Source organism: Lithobates pipiens, unplaced genomic scaffold (genome assembly GCF_037356315.1).
Source record: "Lithobates pipiens isolate NorthernLeopardFrog02 unplaced genomic scaffold, aLitPip1_a1.2 Scaffold_3, whole genome shotgun sequence".
NCBI lineage: Eukaryota > Metazoa > Chordata > Amphibia > Anura > Ranidae > Lithobates > Lithobates pipiens.
In genome coordinates, this window is record NW_027507790.1 from 53,926,101 (window position 1) to 53,952,273 (window position 26,173).

Here is a 26,173-nt window from a genome sequence, read left to right on the forward strand (position 1 = left end):
CCTTTAGAAACTGCAGCTTGACTCTTCTATATGGGTCTTTATTTAACTCTCAAGTATCATTTGGACCAAAGCAAGTTAAAATACGTTTTCTGTAATTACTTGGTAAGGACTTTGATCCCTTTTTGAAAATAGGCAACACATTGGCCTTACGCCTATCCAGTTGGACCCTGCTAGTCATTAAAGGGTTTCTAAAAAATTGTAAATTATAACAGAGCTCAGCTCTTTGAGGGCCATTGGGTGTAAGCCATCTGGTCCAGGTGCTTTATTCACCTTTATTTTGTCTAGACATTTCTGGACCATGTCAAGTTTGAGCCATTGTAGATCATTTGGAGTTATGTCATTAACATCCCCATTACAAACTTGAGGTTCCCCATTTTCCTTTATTAGCAGATCACGGATGCAATGTCAGGCTCCTGCAGACTGTCAGTGTAGATGTCCACCTGTACCTGTGTTACTGGCAGGCAGTTACTTCAGTCCAGGAAGAATCAATGAACTATGAGGATGCTCCCCAATGCCCTCTTAGTTCATAGAGCACTACAAGCCGCCAGCCGCAAAGGCTGTTGGCACTTGTAGTCTATTCATTCACAGAACTCTGTGAATGAATGTCCATGACAAATGTTGATACAGGTGACAGATAAATGTACCTATTGTAAACAAGTTCAAAAATTTGTGTCAGAATGTGTAAGCGCACTGGTATTGGAGTGTCTCTATAGAAACTCCATCCTTAGTGAAGCTGTGTTCCTCCTGCCACTGCAGCTGTTACAGACAGCGGAGTGGCAGGGATTTTTGTATCTAATGGGGACTGACGCAGAGGTTTGAGAAAGGGGCGTTAACACTTTGAAACACATAGCCATGTCCCCCCGTATTTAACATTTTTAAAGATATCCTTTTATATCATATTTTGTGAAAATGCCTGTACCTCTCTGAAGACTGCTGTACAACTGGAGACAAATATATATAAAAGAAGTAAAACGGATGTGTATGGTAGTCAATACTAGAACTTGAAACTATGCCAAAGCCAGAATCAGATCGATTTCTCATTGAGCTACAAGACTTCTAGTGCCTTTCTGATGGTTGATGTAAACCACTGTTGTTGCATTGTCCAACTGAATCCTGGTCAGATTACCTTGCAGATAAGAGGTTTAGTGATGAAGGGATTACTGAATTGACCTAGGTCAGAGAATACTGATAGGGCTGCATCCACTGTAAGCACCTTCCAAACCATTGGGAGGGGTTTTTTGCCAAATATAGCACCAAACTTGTGACTCCCCATGCCAGGGCAAGCCTTGCTTGTCCTGTTTGTCAGATGTATTGGATGATCTAGAGACTGCAACCTCTTGTACCATGTTGCCAGAATGTTAAACTGCAATGGTCAGCAGTGAAATTGGACATATGGAACCAGGGCTGGTGCTACCACTAGGCAAACTAGGCAGCCGCCTATGGTGCCTGGCCATTGGTGTTCCTACTCTCTTCTCTCTGCAGCAAGCAACTAAGTCTCAGCATCAGCAGGCAGCCGCCGCTCTATTTGCACATAGTGTCAGAGGCACAGTGGCAGAGGAGGAGGACTGTGTCTGTGTCTTGACTCCCGAATGAATGGAAGCAAGTAAACTTTCATTGATGGACACTGATAGGCTGCATTGATGGGTGCTGGTAGGCTGCATTGATGGGCGCTGGTAGGCTGCATTGATGGGCGCTGGTAGGCTGCATTTGATGGGCGCTGGTGAGGTTGCATTGATGGGTGCTGCTGAGGCTGCATTTGATGGGTGCTGGTGGGCTGCATTTGATGGGTGCTTCATTAAAAATGTGGGGTATACATGGGCAGGGCAAAGGGGGTGGAATCAGGGGCGCAGACAAGGGGTGGAAAAATTTGGTTTCAACTAGGGTGTGAAACATCCTTGTACCAGCCCTGTATGGAACTTCCTTGACGAGTACACAATTAGACCCAAGACTGACCCAAGAGGTTTGGTTGTCTCCTGGATTGTAGAGTTTTAACATTGTAATAAAGAGACTGGAGCTTGTCCAGAGAATGCAGAACCTTGGACAGGCATTCTCTAAGATCAAGCCCAGATACTTCAAGTGATGAGACAGTGCCAGTGTTAATTTCTGTAGATTTAGGATTCCACTGAAACTCTGTAGGCTCTGTATGGTCCATTAGCTTTAGAAAAAGGTTGTTCAGGTATCTACTATGGGGATAGTTCTAGACTGAAGCAGAGCAAAAACAGGGGCTACGGTCTTGGTTAAGCAAGGAAAGATTAAAGGAAAGGGCAAAACTTGGTAAAGATGGAAGGAGAGCGGCGCCATCTAAGTGCAGCATTATTAAGACATTTTATTCCATAAAAGACAATTGGTAACTCACAAGATGTATGAGATGTCAGTGCATGTGGGATTAATAATGTGGTTCATCTGCTCGTGGGAAAGACAATCTTTTCACTGGTGAAGAGACAGCTGATGGATCCAGGGACGCAGGTGGTACCCAGCACTTCAAGACACTCAGGACAGCTCACAGACAGTGGTGTATGTCACTTTTGGTTGGAGAAAGAGCGGGGAGGAGCGAGCTTATTTAAGAACACTTCAACTGTTCTTGTGCCACAAATGGACCCCTCCACATAAACTCGATGTGAAAGAGAGTTCTAATTACCCACTCTCTCTTTATTCAGCTGATCGAGCTCACATGATTGAATGCACTTTCTCTTGTCAAAAACTTGGTAATGTGTGCCCACAGCAAAACATTATGTAGTGTTGATGTGGCAGGAAGATGGGGACATGCAAGTAGGCATTCTTGATGTCTGCAGAGGCCAGAAGGTCTCCCAGATAGAGGGAAGCAATGATTGACTGGGAAGATTCCATATTGAGCTTTTGAACTTGGAGAAAAGGGTTTAGTAAGCTTTAGATCTAGTATAGGAGCATTCCCCCTTTTGCTTTGGGCATTGTGAATAGGCTGGAATAGAAACTCTAAATTCTTCCCTATTCTGAGACAATGGCTATGGTTCAGTGGAGAAAGGCGCTTTTCTAGAACAGTTTGACAGTCTGGCAATCACCAAGCAGGGCCGAGGCAGAAATTGAAATACCAGTTTTTAGTCCCTGAATATAGCATTTTGGACCCAAACATGTGAAATGTCCTTTTCCCAAATGGCTGCGGAGGCCAATAGATACCACCCCCCCCCCCCCGAACTAGAGGTAGCACGCCCTCATTATGAGGAGGAATTTCTTACAGGCTTGGAGGACATTTGTATCCAGGACTTACGGTGGATCTGACTTATAGGCTTTGCCTGAAGGCTTGAGGGAACTGCAAGGAGATTTTGCCTTCTTTTTCTAGGATGGCCTTCTTAATGAAGTTGTCCAGAAATTTGCCAAAGAGTAATTTACCATCAAAGGCCATACACAAGAGGCTTTTCTTGTATTGATGCTCCAAAGACCATAATTTGAGCCAAGAATTGCCTTGGGTATGTACCAAGAGGAGACCCATTCTATATATTTATCTTATAATATGCGCTAGCTCCTTAACACAATAGAGTAGCACCATCAATTCCAGTTGCTGGAGTACAAAGTGATCTGTCAGGATAGAGCCAAGGTATTCCCTTAGCTGCCGGGTTGCAGGGCACGACCCATGAAGGAGAATAAGGCTTTAGAAAGGGATCCTAGCCAGTTATCCACTGGGTCATTAAAAACAGGTATGTCCTTAACTGAGTGAGTCAGAGTTTCCTTGAGACAGGAAATGGCGAGAGTCCACAAATGGGACAGACTATTTTGTTTTATAAACGCCTCCACCATAGGGTATTGCTGGACAATATGTTTAGGAGGGGGAAATATTATTTCCAGGTTAAGCCAATATCTATAAACAACTGTATGCAATAGGAAATGTATGTCAAGGCTGGGCACAGCCCTTCCTTCTCTGATCTGGTCGCTCAGCTGTTGGCTAATTGCCAGCTCCTATCTCTCCACAGTGACTCACCTGTTGATGATCCTGCTCATCGGTCCTGCCTACTTAAGCCATCCAGTCCAGATGATCTCTGTCTTTGCCTTGGTCACATCTCAAGATGCTCTCCTGTGTTCCTGTTAATGACTTGCTTGGCTGACATTCCTTCTGGCTCCAAGTCCTGCTTGATGTTCTACTATCCTGACATTTTGGCTTGTCTGACTATCCGTTCAGTTTCCTGAACACTGGCTATGTTTTGACTATGTTTACTCTGTTTACCTTTTTTTTATTATTATTAAACAAGTGCAATTTAACTGTACTTCTGTCTCAGTCTGATTCATGGTTTCTGACAATGCACTGGAAATGTCTTAAGTTGGAGGATCATTAGGGTACCCACACTAGTCACTTTAGGGGTAGCCAATGCAGGCAGCTCCTGTGCAGACTGGATTATTAAGGGCCATGATAATATCCTTGAGTTTTGGAGTAGTACTTGAGGACTGTGACTCCTTGTTTACTAAGTCCTCTAAGCCTCCTCCTCTGGGAATTCAGAGATTGACTTTGGACAACAGAGCATACTGAGTCAGCTATTTGTGGGAGCAAATGCGCCTATATTCTCAGACACAGAAGCTGAGAATTCTTCCCTACTGATGAAGGGCTAACCATTAAAGAGGTTAAAGAACACTCAAAGGAGAGTTGCAACTCAGATAGGGGACAGTGATCCATGCAACAGCGTCAGGTGTTAGGGAATCCCAAGCTGGCCAAACCTCCAGGGCCACTGACTTTGCACTTATGGTTCCCCATAGTAAAACAGAGCAAGAGACAGCACATAAGGGTAGTCAGAATTTTACTACCAAAGCAGGTAAGGCAGCAGGGAGCCTAGATACCATCCAGGGAATTGTAGAAACGATTCCAGTGCAGAGAGGATGGTGGGAAGGCAATGAGGTCTGTATGAGTTCATAGCTGGCATGCACATTTGCAATAAGACTGCAATAAAGGGGATTTGCGTAGGAACAAAAAAAGAAGCTCTGGTAAATTTTAATGTAGGCCCCAATGCTTAAGAAGGGTAAAGTAAGAGTAATTTTCATAATCCCTATAAATTTCACATGAAGGAGTTAAATGCCTTTTCCATTATGATATTGATAATCTTTAACACAGTGACTATAGCATAACACAAATAACATGGATTTTTTTGCTGGAAAAAATCACCAATGTGTGAAATGAGATGATCTCACATGTCAAGCTTAATGGAGCCATAACCTCTTGACTTATGTTTGTACTGGAAGATGAAAACTAAAAAGCGATCTATTGATGACAACAACATGGGTTTATTACAGACTTGAGTATAATTTATTTTAGTAGATTTTTACAGGCCCCTGAATTAAACAGTTTGCTACTAGAGCAAAGAACAGTGATTCCATTACAAATTATTGCAGATTTTCTCCTTAGATGCTCTGTCTTCAGTACACAAGCCAATAAAGCACCCTGTCCAACAAGGACTAATGTTTGGAGGCTTGACTACCGCAGGCTGATTGGATTACATGTAGGGAAATCATATTTTGCCTTGACTATTTTCCGCAGTGACACTTCAAAGCTTACTGCTGCGAAACATGCAGTGACTGATATTGGATGGCTTTGCAATTTCCAGTTTCCAGAGTGATGTGATTATTGGAACAATTAAATTGGAAGGTAAATGATGTGCCAGGAATATACATATATACACGTTTGTCACAATGTTACAAGATTAAAAATGTCTCATGCTTACAGTGTCTGCTTTCAATGATGTATTACCTGGCAGGCATATTCTGTGTTTTTGATTTCCACATTAGAATAAACAACCCTGACAAAGTGAACTTTGTAAAAAATCAGCCTACATTGTATATTAGTGGAAAATTTTGTGTGCAAGTGGCTATTTGGGACAGCAACACATTTTAAAATTCCCTATTGCAAGCTCAAAATCTGATATGACTTTTTTTAACAGGCTCTATTATTAAAAATATTTGCATTGTTCTGCTGTCGATTTCTCTGATTATACTAATTATCTGTCACTTCTTAACACTCCATCTCCCTAGTTCCTAAAAAAGTACAAAGGTAGGTTAGTCTCCAAGAACGGGTAGATAAAGGTGTGGTGGCCTGTGGTCTGAGAGACAGGGCAGTTATAGAGTGCTTTGTTAACAAGTTCAAAAGTACAGCCAGTAGGGGTGGGGCCAGGCTGTATGCCAATGGACACACAGACCTGTGCAAAGGTGCGAGCATGCGCAAATGTTCCCAGAGAAAGCGGCTTGGTATGGGGCAATCAATGGGGGGGATCAGGAGCACTAACAGGGGAGCTGAGAAGAGGAGGATCAGGGCTGCTCTGTGCAAAACTATTGCACAGAGCAAGTAAGAATACCATGTTTGTTATTTAAAAAAAGAAAATGAGCATTTACAATCACTTTAAGTCTATTATCACAGGAATAGGAACTGGAACTAACTTGTACTAACTTGTACAACACAGAAAGTAGTATACTTGTGACAAAAGTAAAAATCTACAGGCCAGAGGTATGAGGTATAAACCAGTGTTGATTTCAAATGACATTGAAGTCTATGGCCCTCAAGTTGCATGAAAGTCAGACCAAAGTAGTGCATGAACTACTTTGAAGTTGCTGCAACTTTAAGTTGAACATATATGAATGGTTATCATTGGAAAACATGGGTAACGACTTATCATGTTGCACAAGTGTGAATAGAGCCTTAAAGTTGCAGCAACTTCAGAGTAGTTCATGCACTACTTTTGTCCGACTTTCGTGCAACTTGAGGGCCATAGATTTCAATGTTAACCCTCAAAAGTTGCATGAAAGTTGTACCTGAATGTTATACAATGCAACAGTTGTCCATTATCACTGGTCAGAGCGGAAGTCGTATCAAAGTTGCAGCCATCCAAATTTGAATCAAAGTTGCACCATACTTGCACTACAAAGTCAGCGCAACTTTGGAGTCGAAAAGTGTATTGAATTCAAATTCTACTTTTGTTTAGTTTTCGTCACTGAATACATGCATCTGACGAAAACCACAATGACAATATTTTCATCGATTAAATTAACACTGGTATAAACACCACATATTCTTTTTTTTTTTAACAAAAGAAACACCACATATTCACCTCATACAAAAGAGTTTTTTTCTCAATATTGAAAACTAAAGACAAAAACAATGTTAAGAATTATATCAAAAACAGTACTATGCATTTTATTTACTTTACATAATATTTTATTACACAGAGGACTTTCTAAATCGTTGAATATGTCTTTGTGATTTTGGTTCCTCTCAGGGCTGGACTGGGACAAAAATTTGGCCTTGGACTTAATCCAAATCGGCCCACTTTAATTTTGAGTGTCCCCATCAGCACCCAACTTCCATCAGAGTGGTCCCCAACAGCATCTCCCTTACATCAGAGTGTCCCCATCAGCACCCCCTTACATCAGAGTGGTCCCTATCAGCACCCCTTCACATCAGAGTGGTCCCCATCAACAACCCCTTACATCAGAGTGGCACCATCAGCACCCCTTTACATCAGAGTGGTCCCCATCAGCACCCCCTTCACATCGGAGTGGTCCCCATCAGCACACCCTTCACATCAGAGTGGTCCCCATCAGCTCCCCCTTACATAAGAGTGGTCCCCATCAGCACCCCTTACATCAGAGTGATCCCCATCAGCACCCCTTACATCAGAGTGGTCACCATCAGTACCCCCTTACATCAGAGTGGTCCCCATCAGTGTCCTCTTACATAAGGCATCACCCCTCTTCTTCCCATCCCACGTGTACTCACAGTTTTCCAGAATGAAGTCAGCTTCTCTTCCTCTCTCCAGTCATGTGATAAGTGACAAGTGATAAGGGGAGAGAGGAAGGAAAGCCTGCCGGCTGTCTATCTTCCCAGGTTGAAGGGAGCAGAAAGCCTAATCCTCACTCCAGCAAGTGTCGGCAGCTGCTCCTTGATGATAGGAATGAAATAGCGATCATTCAGTCTTTTTCTCAATATTGAAAACTAAAGACAAAAACAATGTTAAGAATTTTTTTTTCTTTCCACCTCAGCGAAATATCCAGAGAGACTTATTTCAACTTTCCCATCTCAAATTTTGGTCTCTTCTCGTTTTCACAACATCGTGGTAAAAGTTTAAAAAACAGAAAATTGTACCATACTTACCGTAATTTTCTTTTCCTGGTGCCTATCCATGGCAGCATACCTGTGACAAGCTCCGCCTTGGCTCCTCCCTCAGGACTAGTGAATATTATAAAAGAAAAGGTTAGTACAGCCCCCGCATTCTCCGTAATATAGAATACCGAGGGTGGGATTGTATGCTGCCATGGATAGGCACCAGGAAAAGAAAATTACGGTAAGTATGGTACAATTTTCTGTTTTCCTGGTGCCTCCATGGCAGCATACCTGTGACAAATAACTAGCTGAGATGGGTGGGATGCTTAGAAGTCTATTTTAAAGGAATTATTATTTAGAAGAAGCGAGGGCTGATGTGACTGCCTGTCTGCCAAACTCCACTGATGCAAGAGCTCCTGGGTCCACCCTGCAATGTTTCAGAAACGTATATCGGGACGACCAAGTCGCTGCCCCACAAATAGTTTCAATTAACACATTCGCTCTTGCCGCTCAAAAGGCAGAAACTGCTCTGGTGGAGAGCGCCCTGACTGCCAAAGGGGGTTCCAGCCCCTTTGTCCTGTACACTTTGTGAATGAGTCTAACGATCCATGAGGCAATCGTTCTTGCTGACGCCTCCTTGCCTTGGTGTTTGCCCCAGGGAATTATAAACAGCCTGATGGAATCCCTGAATGATGCTGTGGCCTGCAGATAGCATTTCAAAGTGGAGGCAATGTCTAGCTCATGAAGAGAACCAGAGCCCTGTTCTGAAAATGTTGGGAGTGCCCAAGTTTCTGACATGTTTAAGGATGATGCGACTTTGAGAATAAATCCTCGCACTGTTCTGAGTTCTACTCTGTCCGGATAGAATATGATATGATTATGATCTGCTCCTAAAGCTTGGAGCTCTGAAACCCGTCTGCCAGAGGTTATAGCTATCAGGAAGGCTAGCTTCTAGGCTAGATTCCAAAGCGATGCTGACTCCGAAGGGGCAAAAAAGTGGACTGGCTAAGGACTCTAGGAAAATAGCAAGGTCCCAAGTGGGAAAAGATTGTTTAGTTGGCGGTCGGATCTTTTTGACAGCTTTGAAGAATTGTATTATTAATGAGTCCTCGGCCCATCTTCTACTGGTTTGCCAATGAAATTGCTGATACCTGTACTTTTAGTGTACCTAGTGCAAGACCTAGGTCTAGGCCTGCCTGCAAAAACTCAAGAATTTAAGAGGATGATGGGGAATCTGGATCACAGCTTCTGCCAATCATGAAGGCCCTGAACTTTTGTTTGTGGATGGTTTTCTTGCCTTGAGCGGGGTTGCGATCACTTTGTTGGAACACCCTAGAGATTGGAACCTTTCCCTTTCAGCTGCCAGATGTGAAGATCCAGCCTGCGGGGATCTGGAAGGGTGTGACATCCTTGCGAGAGGCGAAGAGGTATTATTGGAACCTTGACTGGAAGTCGGGTACTTAGATACATTGCTGTGGAGAACCAAGGATGTGTTGGCCAGTACAGTAGGACCGTTATCACTGTCGAGGTTTCTATCATAAGCCTTGACAGGAATCTTGGAATGAAAGGCCGTGGAGGGAAGGCATAGGCCCGATTGCATGCCCAGGGGGCTGAGAGGGCATCTAATGCCTCCGCTTGGGGTTGAGGAAGCCTTGAGATGCACCTTGGAAGCTTGGTATTGAATGCTGTTGCAAATAGGTCTAGCTCGAGGGGACCCCACTGGTTCACTATCCAGTCGAAAATCTCCGGGTGTAGAGACCATTTGTTGGCATCCGCAAACTTGCGGGAAAGGCGGTCGGCCCTCAAGTTGAGATGGCCGGGCAGATAAACTGCCCTCAGGTCCTTTAGATTCCTTTCTGCCCAGAGTATTATGGGTTCCACCTCCTTCAGGAGGGACCTGCTGCGTGTCCCCCCTTGCCGGTGTACATAGGATACCGCAGCCCTGTTGTCCATTCGGAGGAGAACAGGTTTCCCTGTAATCTCGAACCTTAGGGCTAGTAGCGCAAGGTAGGCCGCTCTGACCTGCAGGACATTCGACACCAGGCCTGTTGTATGGAAGGACCATCTACGCTGCACTGAGATCCGGTTGCAGTGTGCTCCCCAACCTGCTGCACTGGCATTGGTAGTAATTGTGATCCAGTCGACATGCCCTAACAGGCGTGATTTCTGAAGTGTCTGTTTCTTCATCCACCAATGCAGACTCCTGAGCAGTAAGGTCGTCAAGTGTATGGGTTGGGATAGATACCACCTGTTCCACAGTCTTTTGCCAGGACTAGAAGGTCGTCCAAGTAGTGGCATACCCGAAGTCCCAATTCTCTCAGAGGGGCTATGATGGCAATTGGGGTCTTTGTGAAGACTCTTGGCGATGTGCAGAGGCCCAATGGAAGACTCTGGAATTAGAGATGTACCTGCCCCACCGCCAATCTCAGATACTTCTGGAAAGGAGGGAGTATGGGTATATGCAGGTAAGCGTCCTGCAAGTCTATTGACAACATCCAGCCCCCTGGTTGGTCTACACAAATAATCGTTCGTAGTGACTCCATTTTGAATCTTACTAGGAAGAAATAACGATTTAGACTTTTTAGGTCTATCACGGGTCTCCACCCTCCATTTCTCTTGGGGACTGGAAACAGGGTTGAGTAAAAACCCGAAAATCTCTCTGATGGAGGCACTGGAACTACCGCTTGCTGTTACTGCAAGGAGAGAAGAAATTGCTGTAGCACTTCCGTTTTTTAGGGGGGAACCTTGACACCCTTGTCAGGGAGAAGAAGACCTTGGGAGGTTTGTCTAGGAACGACCAGAAATGGCCGTATTTGACTGTGGAGACTACCCAAGAATCCCTGCACTTTTATTCCCAGATCTTTGAGAAGCGTTTTAGCTTGGCCCACACAGGAGTCGCTTGGGCTGGCCAGGCGTCAAAAGGATTTAGTAGAATCCTGTGGGGTAGGCATTGGTCTCTGTCTTCGGGTTTTGAGAAACGTGGACTGTGTGCTTTCCCAATTATGCGTGAAGCCTTTTCCCTGCCTGGACTATCGGTAATCCTTATTCTTCTAGTATTGGAATCTGGGTGCGATTGTCCTGGAACGCCTAGATCACCTGTCTTGGGGTAGCAGGCCTGATTTTCCACCAGTGACTCGAGAGATGTCCTTGTCCAGTTTTTCCCCCAAACAAGGCTTCACCATCAAATGGTATCTTGCACCAGTTCTGTTTGGAGGAGATATCTGCTGCCCACGGTTCCAGCCACAAGGCCCATTTGGCCATAACTGTGTGGAGCATTGCCCTTGCGGAGCAACGAATTGAATCGATGGCGGCTTCACCAATAAAGTCTGCTGAGAACTTCAGCTCATCCAAGGCCTTGATTATATCCTCCTCTGGGATGTCCTGTTGGATTGCTGACTCTATATTATTTGTCCAGACGCGTAGCGCATTGGACACTGATGTCAGGGCTATGACAGGTTTACAGGCGTTGTCTGCCATCTGGTACGCTTTCTTGAGATCGAGATCCATCCTTCTGTCCAGTGAAGCCTTAAAAGAAGTTGAGTCTTCCAGGGGCAACGTGACATTCTTTGCCAACCTTACCACTGCTGCATCGACCACTGGAGAACCCTCCAGCATTGCGGAATCAGGCTATGAGAGAGGGAATAACTTTCCCAACCGATTAATAGAGAACATTTTCTCTGTCTTTTCCCACTCTTCCTCAATCACATCCCTGATCTCGTCCATGAGAGGAAAAACTGAGATCTGGTGTTTGAGAAAGGGGAAGTACGATTTAGACTTCTTAAACCTCGGTGTTGGTCTCTCCCAGCCGATCGCTTGTTTAGCTGCCTGTACATAAGGCTGGACCATGGTGAAAGCAAAGCCAGAGGCATCTAGGTCATCAGATGATTCCTCTGAGATGGCATTCTCTTCCTGATGTTTAGAGGAGGATGCCGGCGTCAGACGAAAAATTCCACTTGTGGACAGCCCCGGGATGGAAGCCTCAGCCTCAGCCGTTTGCTCCTGAGGAGGAGACGCTGGTTGTTGCGTCGTCATTGCGGCTACCAATTCCGCAAGGGAGTCCTTTACTGCTTTCTTAAGTAGGTCTGCCATTTGCAGACCCTCAGATTCTCTGTCCGCTGCATCGTCCCTGAGGCAATCTCAAACAGATCAGTTTGTCTGAAAGTGGGGCAGCTCCACACGCCTGACATCTTGGAGATCTAGGTCTCGGGGAGCATGAGTGATAGCGCCTTGTAGGCCGTTCTGCCACTTTTATAATCCCCATGCCAGGACGACCTGTCTCTGCTGTGACTAGAGTCATCATCGTCTTCATGTCGCCTTGAGGTCCTCTTAGACATCTTCTGGCGTACAGGACTGAAATACATAAAGTACCAGCCTGAGTGCACTCTTTTTTTTTTTTTTTTTTAAATGTATCAACTTACCTGGACGTAGGTCCTTACCTCAGGTGTAGAGTAGGATCTTGTGCGGGTGGCGAATGGCTCATACTAAACGGATTAGCAGAAGCAGCAGCTAAGAAAAGAGTTTTTAGAGGAGAAAAATCAAGCAACCGTGTCCTTGACTGGAAAAAGGGACTTCGATAAATACATCTAAAATACGTCTAAATCTACATTCTGTCTTCTTGTCCCTTTTTTTTTTTTGGGGGGGGGTAAAATTATATATATATATATATATATATATATATATATATATATTAATTATTTTTTTTTTTTTTTTTTGTAAATAAAATATAATTTATTTAATTATTTTTATTAATTTTATTTAATAATTTAATGTTTATTTCAACTTATACTATTTAATTAATTAATTGATCCATCTTCTCTTTTTTTTTTAAAAGCTCAGAGTAGCAGTTCTCCCTGCAGCCACAGGCGTCCCACTGAGGCCATCAGGGAGAGAAACAGTAGAACAGGAGAGGCAGGGCACGCCTCTATCCTGTCTTTGACATTTTGAGGGCATAGACGTCACTGTGCCCTTATCAAAGATGGCCGCCGCGGCCTCCGAATCCACTGCGCATGCGCCGATCGGCGGAACAGTAAGCTAGAAGCCTCACACCGCCGGCGCATGCGCAGAGCACGGCGGGGAACGCCGAAGTTAAATAAAACGCCGGCGCTGAGCGCGCGCGGCTCCTATGGAGCCGGGAATGGCGGCAGGGACTAAGAGGGAGATTTTTTCTCTGAGAGAAACAAACAAATGGGAGGTCAAAAGAAAAGAAACAAAGAAAGAAAGAAATGGAAGGTTGGGGGAGGGGAAGAGAGCAAAAGAGAGAGGGAAGAGAAAAGGGAAAAGATAAAGATATAAAACTTAAAAGGGAAAGGAAAGGAAGGAAGAAAAGAGAGAAGGGGGAGGAAAAAAAAAGAAATGTAGAAATAGCTGCTGCCTCCGTTACCATGAACGAGCTGGTGCCTGATCAATTTGCAGATAAAGCTCTTACTTAAGAGACAAACTGCTTGTCCCAAAAGATCCTACAGAAGGGACTTCCAACCTTATAAGCGCGTTTAGCTGCCCAAGAGAAGGAACTGCGTCCGGGAGAGGCTTGAACCCGGACGGAAGCTGCCGACTGCAGGAGGTAAGGACGCCGACCAGAATTCACTGCCATGAGGTATGAGGAAAAAAAGGAGAATGCGGGGGCTGTACTAACCTTTTCTTTTATAATATTCACTAGTCCTGAGGGAGGAGCCAAGGCGGAGCTTGTCACAGGTATGCTGCCATGGAGGCACCAGGAAAATTATTTATTTTTCTTAATCAGGTATTTTTAAGCTTACGTACATAAAACGCTACCCCCCAATTTTAATCCCCTATCGACCCTACCCTTGTATCCCCCCCTCCCCAACCTTGTTCCATGTGTTCTCTCCTATGTTTTCTTCATGACCCATCCTTTTTTTTTCTTTATACTTTTCTGGATATTTAAATTTTTCCCATTTCTCACATTTTTGAGTTTAAGTCCGAATTTTTCAATTTTCTCTGCTTTCCAGATTTGCCATCTTGTTATAGTACTCTATTTTATCCAACCAGTCTCTCAGATCTGGCTTTTCACTGTTTCGCCAGTTTTTCGGAATCAGCCCTTTTGCCGCCATAAGGAGTATCGGTGTGATTGTTTTCCTTGTCTGCTTCCTTGATTTTTTAAGATCCTGAAACAGGTACGTCTGAAAATTATATTCAATGTTTTCTTTAGTTATTTATTTTATAATATTCACTATCTCCTGTCAGTACTCCTTTATTTTCGGGCACTCCCACCATATGTGCAGCATTGTTGCCTTTTGGTTACATTTCCTCCAGCATAGTGGGGAGCTCTTCACTTGATATTGGCTTAGTCTAATTTGGTCCTGGACTTAATCCAAATCAGCCCACTTTAATTTTGAGTGTCCCCATCAGCACCCAACTTACATCAGAGTGGTCCCCAACAGCGTCTCCCTTACATCAGAGTGTCCCCATCAGTACCCCCTTACATCAGAGTGGTCCCCATCAGCACCCCCTTCACATCAGAGTGGTCCCCATCAATACCCCCTTACATCAGAGTGTGTCACGTACCTTACAGCGGAGTCAGACTGTTGAGGGTAGCCTCTTGCACGGTTCCAGTCTCCACACCCCTGGAGGTGGGAACAGGGAATGTGAAGGCAGCGAAAGGGTGCAGGTGCCTGCAGATTGAAGTTGAAGGCCTAAAGATGCTGGGTCCTCATGGAGGAAGAGGTGTAGGCCGATCACCAGAGGAAGCCAAGCAGGTGTGAAGGAAACACTGCACATCTGGAACAAGCAAGGTCGGCAACTGGCTGGCAACGAGGTACAGGAACGAAAGGCAGGTGCGTAGTCAAGGACGAGCAAGGGTTTGGTAACGTGCTGGCAGTGAGGTACAAAATCAGGAAGCAAGCCGAAGTAGAAAGTCCAAACCGAGGTCAGTAATAGTCCAGGAAATAGTAAACAAGGAGTATCCAAAAGAATAGCCGAACGCGCCGGGTGATCAGGAACAAAGTCACAGGAACAAACAACGATCAGGTGTCTCAGGAATAGCTGAAGATGATCCAGCACTGGTATCAGGCCAGGATCCTGTTTATATAGGGTGAGATGTGCCAGGATTGGTGGAAGTGGCCGTGCGTGCGTGAGTACGTACATACGTTCGGTTGGCGCGAGTGCGTCCACGTGTTCGGATTGGCGTGCGTCCGTTCGTTCCGGAACTTGTACGCCTCTGACGGGGACACCGCGCATGGCGCCTAGAACGAAAGTGAACCGCTGCTACACAGGGACGGACATTCACATGGTGAGTTCCCTGACAGTGCCCCCCCCTTGAGGGAAGCCTCCGGATACCTCTTTGAACCAAACTTTGAGAGCGATGAAAGGCCCGTATGAGCCTCTGGGCATGAAGGTTCACTTCGGGTTCCCAGGAATTCTCTTCAGGACCAAAGCCTTTCCATTTGATTAAGTATTGGTTTTGTCCTTGACGTTTCCTGTAATCCAAAATGGCTTTGATCTCAAACTCCTCCTCCCCATCTACCAACACAGCTTTTGGAGGGCCTATCTCCCGATCTGGAAAGGAATTGGGCACATCAGGCTTAAGTAAAGAAGCATGGAATACAGGATGGATCTTGAATGAGCCGGGAAGTTCAAGTTCATAGGCCACTGGATTGATTTTCTTTTTAATTGGAAAAGGTCCCAAATATCTGGGTCCCAATTTTTTAGAGGAACATGCCAGTTTCAAATTTGCGGTTGAAAGCCATGCACAATCACCGACCTTTAAATCCAACTCCCCCCTTTTTTTCTTGTCGAAAAATCTTTTATTGTCTTCCTGTGCCTTGGAAATGGTTTCTTTAAGTACCTGGTTGTTGGTAACAAAGAAATTTAGCCTATCCTGGACAGCTGGTACAGGAGAATCCAGTATAAACGTTGGCAGAAAAGAAGGATGAAAAAGGATGAAAACCATAATTAGAAAAGAATGGTGACTGGTTTGTGGCAGAGTGAGTAGAATTGTTGAATGCAAATTCTGCCAAGGGTAATAATGGGGCCCAATCCTCCTGGGAAAAGGAAGTGAAACAACGTACTGCTCCAACGTCTGATAAGTACGTTCTGTCTGCCCGTTCGTTTGGGGATGATAGGCTGAGGAAAAATTTAGTTTGATACCTAGAGCTTCACACAACGACTTCCAGAATTTTGACGTGAACTGAACTCGACGGTCAGAGACAATATCACTGAGAATTCCATGGAGCCTAACAACTTCTTTAATGAATATTATGGCTGTCTCAGTCGCAGACGGAGTTCCCTTCATGGGAATGAAGTGTGCCATTTTAGAAAAACGATCCACCACCACAAAGATAGAAGAGAACCCTTCAGATGGAGGGAGCTCAACAATAAAATCCATTGCGATTTTATCCCACGGTCTTTCAGGGATGGGTAATGGTTTCAAAAATCCCCAAGCTTTATTTTTGCTATTTTTATTCCTGAGGCAGGTTGGAAAAGAGTTGACTTAAGCCCCGTACACACGAGCGGACTTTTCAACATCCAAAGTCCGTCAGACCGAGTCCGTCAGACTATCCGATCGTGTGTGGGCTGCAACGGACTTTAGCTTCGCAAAAGTCTGACGGACTTTAGAAATGAAGCATGCTTCAAATTTTCCCGACGGAACTCCGCCGGACCCGGTCCCCTTCGAAAAATTCGCTCGTGTGTGTGCTACTCCGACGGACTAAAACCGACGCTAGGGCAGCTATTGGCTACTGGCTATGAACTTCCTACGTCGAATCCAGTCGTACGTCATCACGTTCGACTCCGTCGGAGTTTGGTGTGATGGTGTGTGGTCAAGTCCGTTCGGTCGAAAAGTCCGCCAGAACTCCGTCGGAACTCCGGCGGAACTCCTTTGGAGGTCTGTCAGACTTAATCCCTCTCGTGTGTACGGGGCAATACAGTTCCTACAGTCCTTTGCAAGATTTGGCCACCAGAAGTGTCTTTGAACTAAATTCATAGTCTTGTGACCCCCAAAGTGACCTGCCAGGGGATAGTCATGGCAGACCTGTAGAACAGAAGTGTGGAGATTTTGAGGGATGAAGAGTTTGTCTCCTTGCCAGAAGAGACCATCCTTCTCTTGGAGGTTTGTATCTGGAGAGACTGATGTTCCTCGGGAAGACTGACGAACCTGTGATAAGAAACTAGATTGTGTTCGTAAAAAATTTCCAGCTTGCAGGATAGTGTCCGGAGGGGATGAGACTTCAGTTTCTGTGAACATGCGGGATAACGCATCAGGTTTACTGTTTTTGGATCCTGGTCTGTAAGTTATATGGAAACTAAAGCAAGAGAAGAAAAGAGCCCATCTCGCTTGCCGGGGCCTGAGGCGTTTGGCCGTTCTGAGGTATTCCAAATTTTTATGATCTGTGAAGATCAATATTGGGTATGTTGTACCTTTCAGGAGGTACCGCCATTCTTCTAAGTCCCATTTTATTGTCAGACGTTCCCGATCCCCCACATCATAGTTCCTTTCCGATGCACCTAGTTTTTTGGAAAAGAAAGCTACAGGGTGCATTAAGGACTTAGGCCCTTGGCGTTGGGACAGAATGGCTCCTACAGCATTCTCTGAGGCATCCACTTCCAGAGTATAAGGCAGAGCAGGGTCAGGATGTTTAAGTATTGGGGCAGATGTGAACAGTCCTTTTAATTTATCAAACGCAGCTTGAGCTGCACAGTCCATTGAAACTGACTTTGTTTTCGTGTGAGTTGTGTGATAGGTGCTATAACACTGGAGAAATTCTTGATAAACTTTCTATAGAAATTAGAGAACCCAATGGAACGTTGCACCCCTTTCTTGTGAGTTGGAGGTGGCCAGGACAAAATGGCTGAAACCTTCTGAGGATCCATTTCCACTCCCTCAGTTGATATCACCAGACCGAGAAAGTGAATGGTCTGACGTTCAAACTCACATTTCTCGGCTTTAGCATAGAGTCCATTTTGCCTTAGTCTGAGAAGAACCTGTTTTACATGGTCACGATGTGCTTCTAGAGAGTTTGAAAATATCAAGATATCATCCAAATAAACAATTACGAACAAATCCAAAAAGTCCCTGAAAATATCATTAACAAAATGCTGAAAAGTAGCTGGTGCGTTGCAGAATCCGAATGGCATGACCAGGTACTCAAAGTGGCCAAAGCGTGTCCGAAAAGCCGTTTTCCATTCATCCCCTTCACGGATTCTGATCAAATTATAGGCCCCTTGTAAATCCAGCTTTGTAAATATTCTCGCCGACCGAAGTCTCTGGAATAATTCCGGGATCAATTGAAGGGGATAGCGATTTTTAATCGTTACCTTATTCAAATCCCTGTAGTCGACACACGGGCGGAGCGAATGATCCTTCTTTTCGACGAAGAATATTCCGGCACCAGCTGGAGAAGAGGAATGTCAGATAAATCCTTTCTTGAGATTCTCGTCGATATATTCTTTGAGGACCAGAAGTTCCGGTTCCGATAAGGGAAATATCCTTCCGAAAAGGAATTTCGGCTCCTGGCAATAATTCAATTGGGCAATCGTAAACCCGATGAGGAGGAAGAGTGTCAGCCTTTCGTTTGTCAAAAACATCTAGGAAACTATGATATGTGGCTGGGACCAGTCTCTGGGTCTCAGATATAGGCCCTGACCAGGCAATGACTGGGACCAGATGGTGTGAGATCTTAAGGCAATTCTGAAGGCAGTAAGCGGACTGAAAAACCACCTCACCAGTCACCCAGTTTATTTGGGGATTATGGGCTTGTAGTCAGGGCATTCCCAAAATGATTGGAAATAGTGGTGAAGAAATGACATCCAGGCGGAGTAGTTCCTGATGATCGGGTAATATGTTGGCAGATGACGGTTGAGTCTCATGGGTAATGGGGCCAAATCTGATGTTTGATCCATCCGCTAACCGTATGGAGAGTTGACGTTGCTTGGGTATCAATGGTATATTGTGTTGAAGAATGAGAGCATGATCAATGAAGCAGCTACAGGCGCCAGAATCAACTATAGCTTGAACCTGGAGTGTTCCTTCTGTAAGCTGTAAGGAAATGGGAACAGCGATGTGAATAGATTTTGTCAAAGGCAATGTATTGGGTTCAAGAGATGAGGGTTTGAACTTACGGGTCTTGTTTGGGCATGTATCTGCATAATGACCAGCTTCTCCACAATAGAGACAGAGATTGTTCTGGCGTCGGCATTGCTTTTCTTCCGGAGATAACGGTGAACGAAGCAAGCTTATTTGCATTGGCTCTGGAGCTTCAGAAGTGGTAGCAGGTGTAGAAATGGGAGGATGATTCGGGACCTTAGGTAACATCCATGTGGGACGAATTTGGCCGATTCTCTCAGATCTCCGTTTTGAATTGATACTTGTATTAGGTCCTCCAAAGAACTGGGAACTCCGATACGGGCCAATTCATCTTTTAGAGGCTCAGAAAGTCCAATGCGGAACTGGTAACGTAGGGTGGCGTCGTTCCACTGAGTATCAGAACTCCACCGCCTGAAGTCCGTTACGTAGTCCTCTACGGGTCTGCGACCCTGCTGGAGAGCATGGAGACTGGCCTCAGCAGTTGTGGCACGCTGAGGGTCATCATACAACTTAGCCATCTCGTTCAAGAAAGAGTCCATAGTATCAAGCAGAGGGCTGACCTGTTCTAATAAGCGGTGAGCCCAGGTTTGGGGTTCCCCCTGAAGTAAGGAAACGATGAATCCCACCTTTGTGCTCTCCAAGGAGAAGGTACGAGGCTGTAGCAGAAAATATAATTGGCAGGCATTTCTGAAGGCACGGAATTTGCTGCGATCTCCGGAAAACCTCTCTGGAGTGGGAACTCGAGGCTCGGGGGGTGGCACCACTACTGCAGGTGCAGATGCTGAAGTTGCCGGACCAGAAGACCGGGATGCTGTGGCCCCTTAGGAAGCAGCGGTGCTTGGTGTTAATGACTCCACTCTTTGCTCAAGTTGATGATAACCATCTTGCAGGCCCTGGACTGCCTGGGTAAGGGCGGAGATCTGTTGGCACAAGGCTTCCAAAGGTGAGGCCCCCCTGTCGGACTCCCTTATGGCTGGATCGTACTGTCACGTACCTTACAGCGGAGTCAGACTGTTGAGGGTGGCCTCTTGCACGGTTCCGGTCTCCACACCCCTGGAGGTGGGAACAGGGAATGTGAAGGCAGCGAAAGGGTGCAGATGCCTGCAGATTGAAGTTGAAGGCCTGAAGATGCTGAGTCCACACGGAGGAAAAAGTGTAGGCCTCACCGGAGGAATACAGCGGAAGCCAAGCAGGTGTGAAGGAAACACTGCACGTCTGGAACAAGCAAGGTCGGCAACTGGCTGGCAACGAGGTACAGGAACGAAAGGCAGGTGCGTAGTCAAGGACGAGCAAGGGTCTGGTAACGTGCTGGCAGTGAGGTACAAAATCAGGAAGCAAGCCGAAGTAGAAAGTCCAAACCGAGGTCAGTAATAGTCCAGGAAATAGTAAACAAGGAGTATCCAAAAGAATAGCCGAACGCGCTGGGTGATCAGGAACAAGGTCACAGGCACAAACAACGATCAGGTGTCTCAGGAATAGCTGAAGACGATCCAGCACTGGTATCAGGCCAGGATCCTGTTTATATAGGGTGAGATGTGCCAGGATTGGTGGAAGTGGGCGTGCGTGCGTGAGTACGTACATACGTTTGGTTGGCGTGAGTGCGTCCACGTGCTCAGATTGGCGTGCGTCCGTTCGTTCCGGAACTCGTACGCCTCTGACGGGGACACCGCGCATGGCGCCTAGAACGAAAGTGAACCGCTGCTACACGGGGATGGACATTCACATGGTGAGTTCCCTGACAGTGTGGCACCATCAGCACCCCTTTACATCAGAGTGGTTCCCATCAGCACCCCTTTACATCAGAGTGGCTCCCATCAGCACCCCTTTACATCAAAGTGGTCCCCATCAGCACCCCCTTCACATCGGAGTGGTCCCCATCAGCACACCCTTCACATCAGAGTGGTCCCCATCAGCACCCCTTACATCAGAGTAGTCCCCATCAGTACCCCCTTACATCAGAGTGGTCCCTATCAGTGTAATCTTACATCAGGCATCACCCCTCTTCTTCCCATCCCACGTGTACTCACAGTTTTCCAGAATGAAGTCAGCTTCTCTTCCTCTCTCCAGTCATGTGATAAGTGACAAGTGATAAGGGGAGAGAGGAAGGAAAGCCTGCTGGCTGTCTATCTTCCCAGGTTGAAGGGAGCAGAAAGTCTAATCCTCACTCCAATAAGTGTCGGCAGCTGCTCCTTGGTGATAGGAATGAAATAGCGATCATTCCTATAAGTGAGGAGCAGCTCCAGGAATGCACCTGACTGGCCCACTGAGCTATCGGCCCACCAGGAAACTCCCGATAGTCCCAATGGCCAGTACATGCCTCGTTCCTCACCTCCAGCTTGATTATTATCAGTAGGAATAGGAAATGTCCTCTATCAAATGAGAATTCTGAAAAGTCATTCCTTAAAGGTACAAGATGACTGGACAAAAAGCAATACATGGATCAACTTCTTAATATGCCCCAATATGCCCCACATCCAAGATGCCACCAGTGCATGGAACAACCCCTCTTCTGGGGCATGTAGAAGACAAGGTGCACATTTGCCAAGACTCATTTCTCTGCCAATAATCCTTTATTAAGAAAGCACATAACAGAGAAAGCACAGTCACTGACACAACCCTGCCTTCTCAGCCTTAGTTGTAGCTGTTTGTGGCACCCAAAGACATCATTAAACTATCATCCCTGAATAGGTGGGGAAACAATCCAATTCACAACACATGATTACAATTAAAATAGATGAATGGAAATCACAGACTTTTTGAGAAACATATAACAAAAATGATATAATTATAAAGCACAGAGGGAAAACTAAACCACCACGTTTATTTTATTATTTTAAAAAATAACTGTATTCCACTTGTGAAAAGTCCCTGTGGAGTTCTTGTCTGCAGTCTAGGAATCACAGGGCTTCCCATTGCAACTGCATCCTGTATACATCTCTACCCCAAGGATTGTTAAATAGCCTTTGAACTTCATAGAGGGAACAAAATACATCTTGCCACCATGTATGTCCCGTAACTGACAGGACACATTAGAAATACACAGCAGGACTCTGGCTAGGACATTAGTGTTCTCCAGTCCTGATGAGGAGATAGCTGGTGGTGCACACAACATGTTGTAAATTGCATTCAGAGCATGAATCACATAAATCATTTCATTATTTACACAACTGATAACATTTTTTATGGGAAAAGTATCTTCCAATGTGACTGAATATGCTAACTTTGTTTTCATATGTACTCCACAATACCTACATGTGAGCCCATACACGTCTTTGGTTACTGGCTACATGATGTACTTTAATTTCATTGCATCATTAATCTGTGAGTCCTAGAAATAAAAAATAAAAAAATAAAAAATTGGACTCATTTTAGAGTCCTCAAAAGGACTCTAAAATGTGAATCAGAAATATGTACTGGGAAATTTATTTTGAAATATAGTGACATTGTGGTTATACTCTTTGGAAAATGTAGTAACTGAAACTGACACATGTCTAGACATGCAAGATGACTGATATTACATATGCATCCATCAAACTGTTCATGGATGTAAGGTTCTCAGTGACTTGTCACTCTGTGGATTTGAAAATTTGGATTGTCCCCTTTTCAAGAAGTCAGGTTTCTGACTAGAGGTCCAGATTGAAAGTTTACTTCTCTGGCACTATGTTTCTGATCAGCACATACCTTACTTTTCTCTTGTTGATTTTTAATAGTGTTAGCAATTAATGATTTAGAAGGCCCTGGACTTTGTGAAAGTTGTATGCCTACAACATGTAGTTCAGCGCATATTTTCCTTCCATGTATTAGTTTAGCTGGTGATGCTTGATGTACATCTAGCTGCTTTGTAGATATGTAATTAGTAAAAACTTTACAAAATTTCCCTCTAAGATTTGCACTCTGAAGCGCTTCATTAATGCTTCTGTTGAACCTCTTGATCTCTCCATTGGCTTGGGGTAACAGATTGAGGATTTTCTATGCACAAAATTTCTCTCTCTCTGGAACAACTCAAATTGTGGTATATTGTCAGACACAATCTCCTTAGGGTTACCTTCCCTGTTGAAGACTGTGGAGAGAAATGTAGTTACAGTAGCAGATAAAGCAAATGCAATTACTGGCCATTTATTGTAATAATCTATTAATGGTATAGCAAACTGACAGTCCATAGGTGCATCTGTAATATATTATAATATAATACAATATATTATAAAATATATATTATAATATAATATATATTATATTACTATAATATTAATAGTAAGCTTCTAACAACCAAAATCAGGATATTACACTGGCTAGTGGTGGAATCCATGTGATAGCAGATTTGTCATGACATTGACATGTATTGCAAGACTGCATGGCAGTTAGGATTCGGTAGCCCTATCTGGCCATCTTGAGTAGTGTTTGGTACTAATAAGGGATGAAATCCGTGGACAATGTAGGCATTAACTAAGGACATTTCACTGTTGATTTACTAAAACTGGTGCACTCAGAATCTTATGCAGCTGTACATAGCTTTTAACTTCAGCTTGTTCAATTAAGCCTCGATAATAAAAGCTGGAAGCTGACTGTATTCTATGCAGAGCTGCACCAATTTGCACTCTCCAGTTTTAGTAAATCATCCCCTTCATGTCTAATCCTGTAGAAGTCTATAAAACAGGGATTAATTAATTTTCCATTTGCCTTAAGAATGTTAGGGCTTCTTTTTCTACAATGGATTATAAAAATGGCAGTAGTGGTAGCTGTAGAATGCCACGTTAAAAACACAAGTTTTGCTGCCTTTTTGCATTAGCGTTTTGCCTCGATTGCAAAACTAGCAAAACTATGCTCGCTGAAGAGCTTGAGGCTCAAAAACGCTCATAAACGACAGATAGCCGTGTTTTGCCTCATTTTACCATGTTTTTCAGTGTGAGTGCACCAGTGCACACAGTCGGATTTTCTGATGGAAAATGTTCGATGGGAGCTCCGTGTCGGAAATTCTGACCGTGTGTATGCTCCATCGGACATTTTCCATCAGAATTTCCAACACACAAAATTTGAATGATCGGATTTTCCGACAACCTTGTGCGACTATGTGTATGCAAGACAAGTTTCAGCCAAAATCTGCCAGAAAAAATCAGACGGATTTTGTGGTCGGAATGTATAGAATTGTGTAAGGTCTAAATTATGTTTCTCTAATGCAGACTGGGTTTGATTTTTCTACCAGGTTAGGCATCCAACAGCCACTTGGTAGTTTGATGTCCAAGTGCATGACAGATTAGAAGCTACTAGGGACTAAAAAAGCTAAAGACTGGTGAGATAAGTATTTATATCCCCTTGTTGTTGTACTGGTTGTTAAGGACATCGGAGACCACCCGCTCTTTAACAACAGCTATTTACAGTGTCTGTAATGCCGCGTACACACGTAGCGGACTATCCGACGGACTTAGTCTGGCGGACTTCCTGCCAGACTGTCCGTCCGACTTTCCGAACGGGCTACTTGCCCACACACGGCACTTTTTCAGCGGACTAATACGGCGTACTAAGTCCGCTGTACTATCTGCCCTACTTTTGAAATGAATGGACTCGCCCACACATGCAGAGGAAAGTCTGCTCATTTTGAGCAGGTCTCCAGGTAGGCGGGGCCCGCGAAGGAGACGTCGTTGGCCCCGCCACCTGGTATGGACTTAAAGGGGAACCCCAAAGCCGGAAAAATCGGCGTGGGGGTTCCCCCCAGGTCCACATCAGACCCTTGTTCGAGCATGCTACCTGGCCAGGAAAGGGGGGGACGAGCGAGCGCCCCCCCTCCTGAGCCGTACCAGGCCGCGTGCCCTCAACATGGGGGGTGCCTTGGGGAAGGGGGGGCCGCGCGGCCCCCCCACCCCAAAGCACCTTGTCCCCATGTTGATGAGGACAAGGGCCTCTTCCCGACAACCCTGGCTGTTGGTTGCCGGGTAGCGTGCTCGGACAAGGGTCTGATGTGGACCTGGGGGGAACCCCCACGCCGATTTTTTTGGCGTTGGGGTTCCCCTTTAAGTCCATACCAGGTGGCGGGGCCAGCGACGTCTCCTTCGCAGGCCCCGCCTACCTGGAGACCCGCTCGAAATGAGCCGACTTTTCTCTGGGCGGGAAAAGTCCGTTCATTTCAAAAGTACGACGGACTGGCATACACACGGCCGGATTGTCCGCCGAAATGCGAGTCCGGCGGGAAGATTGGAGTGCAAAACTACTTTCTAAGTCCGCCGTACTTTCGGGTCAAAAAAGTCTGCCGGAGGCTACACACGGGGGGATTGTCCGGCAGACTTGAGTTTGCCGGACTTTTCCACCCGATTGTTTGATCGTGTGTAGGCGGCATTAAGAACACAGGTAAATTACCGCAGGCTTTCACTACTAACATAATGCATGAGTGTGTATGGAGCTGAAGTGATTTAATGGGCTCTTCCTTCACTTGCGGTGGTTCATATATGAATTATTGACCCTTATTTGTGCTTGGACACCATTCTTACCAGGAGTGGAAGTCTGATGTTCTTTCTTGCATATATGGACATTATAAAGCCGCGTACACACGTAGCAGTATGTCCGACGTACTTAGTCTGGCGGACTTCCGCCAGACTGTCCGTCGGACTTTCCGAACGGGCTACTTGCCCACACACGGCACTTTTTGAGCGGACTAATACGGCGTACTAAGTCCGCCGTACTATCCGCCCTACTTTTGAAATGAACGGACTCGCCCACACACGTGGAGGAAAGTCCGCTCATTTCGAGTGCGTCTCCAGGTAGGCGGGGCCCGTGAAGGAGACGTCGCTGGCCCCGCCGCCTGGTATGGACTTAAAGGGGAACCCCAACGCCGAAAAAAATCGGCATGGGGGTCCCCCCCAAGTCCACAACAGACCCTTGTCCGAGCACGCTACCCGGCCGGCCAGGAAAGGGGGGGCGAGCGAGCGCCCCCCCCCCCCGAGCCGTACCAGGCCCCCCCACCCCAAAGCACCTTGTCCCCATGTTGATGAGGACAAGGGCCTCTTCCCGACAGCCCTGGCCGTTGGTTGTCGGGGTCTGCGGGCGGGGGGCTTATCGGAATCCGGGAGCCCCCTTTAATAAGGGGGCCCCCGGATACC

At 45.5% G+C, this 26,173-nt stretch overlaps 1 protein-coding gene across 2 annotated transcripts in view; it reads left to right on the plus strand.

The window, feature by feature from the left end:
• The window catches only part of TANGO2 (transport and golgi organization 2 homolog), a 243,668-nt gene that overhangs the window by 14,322 nt on the left and 203,173 nt on the right, over positions 1 to 26,173 (plus strand). Inside the window, exon 1 of one of the 2 annotated variants that reach the window (XM_077461703.1) lies at positions 14,160 to 14,178. The exons of the other annotated variant lie outside the window; for it this stretch is intronic. The gene's annotated coding sequence lies outside the window, so the exon portion shown is untranslated. Of the gene's footprint in view, positions 1 to 14,159; positions 14,179 to 26,173 lie in introns of those variants that run through there. 2 annotated transcript variants of the gene reach the window in all.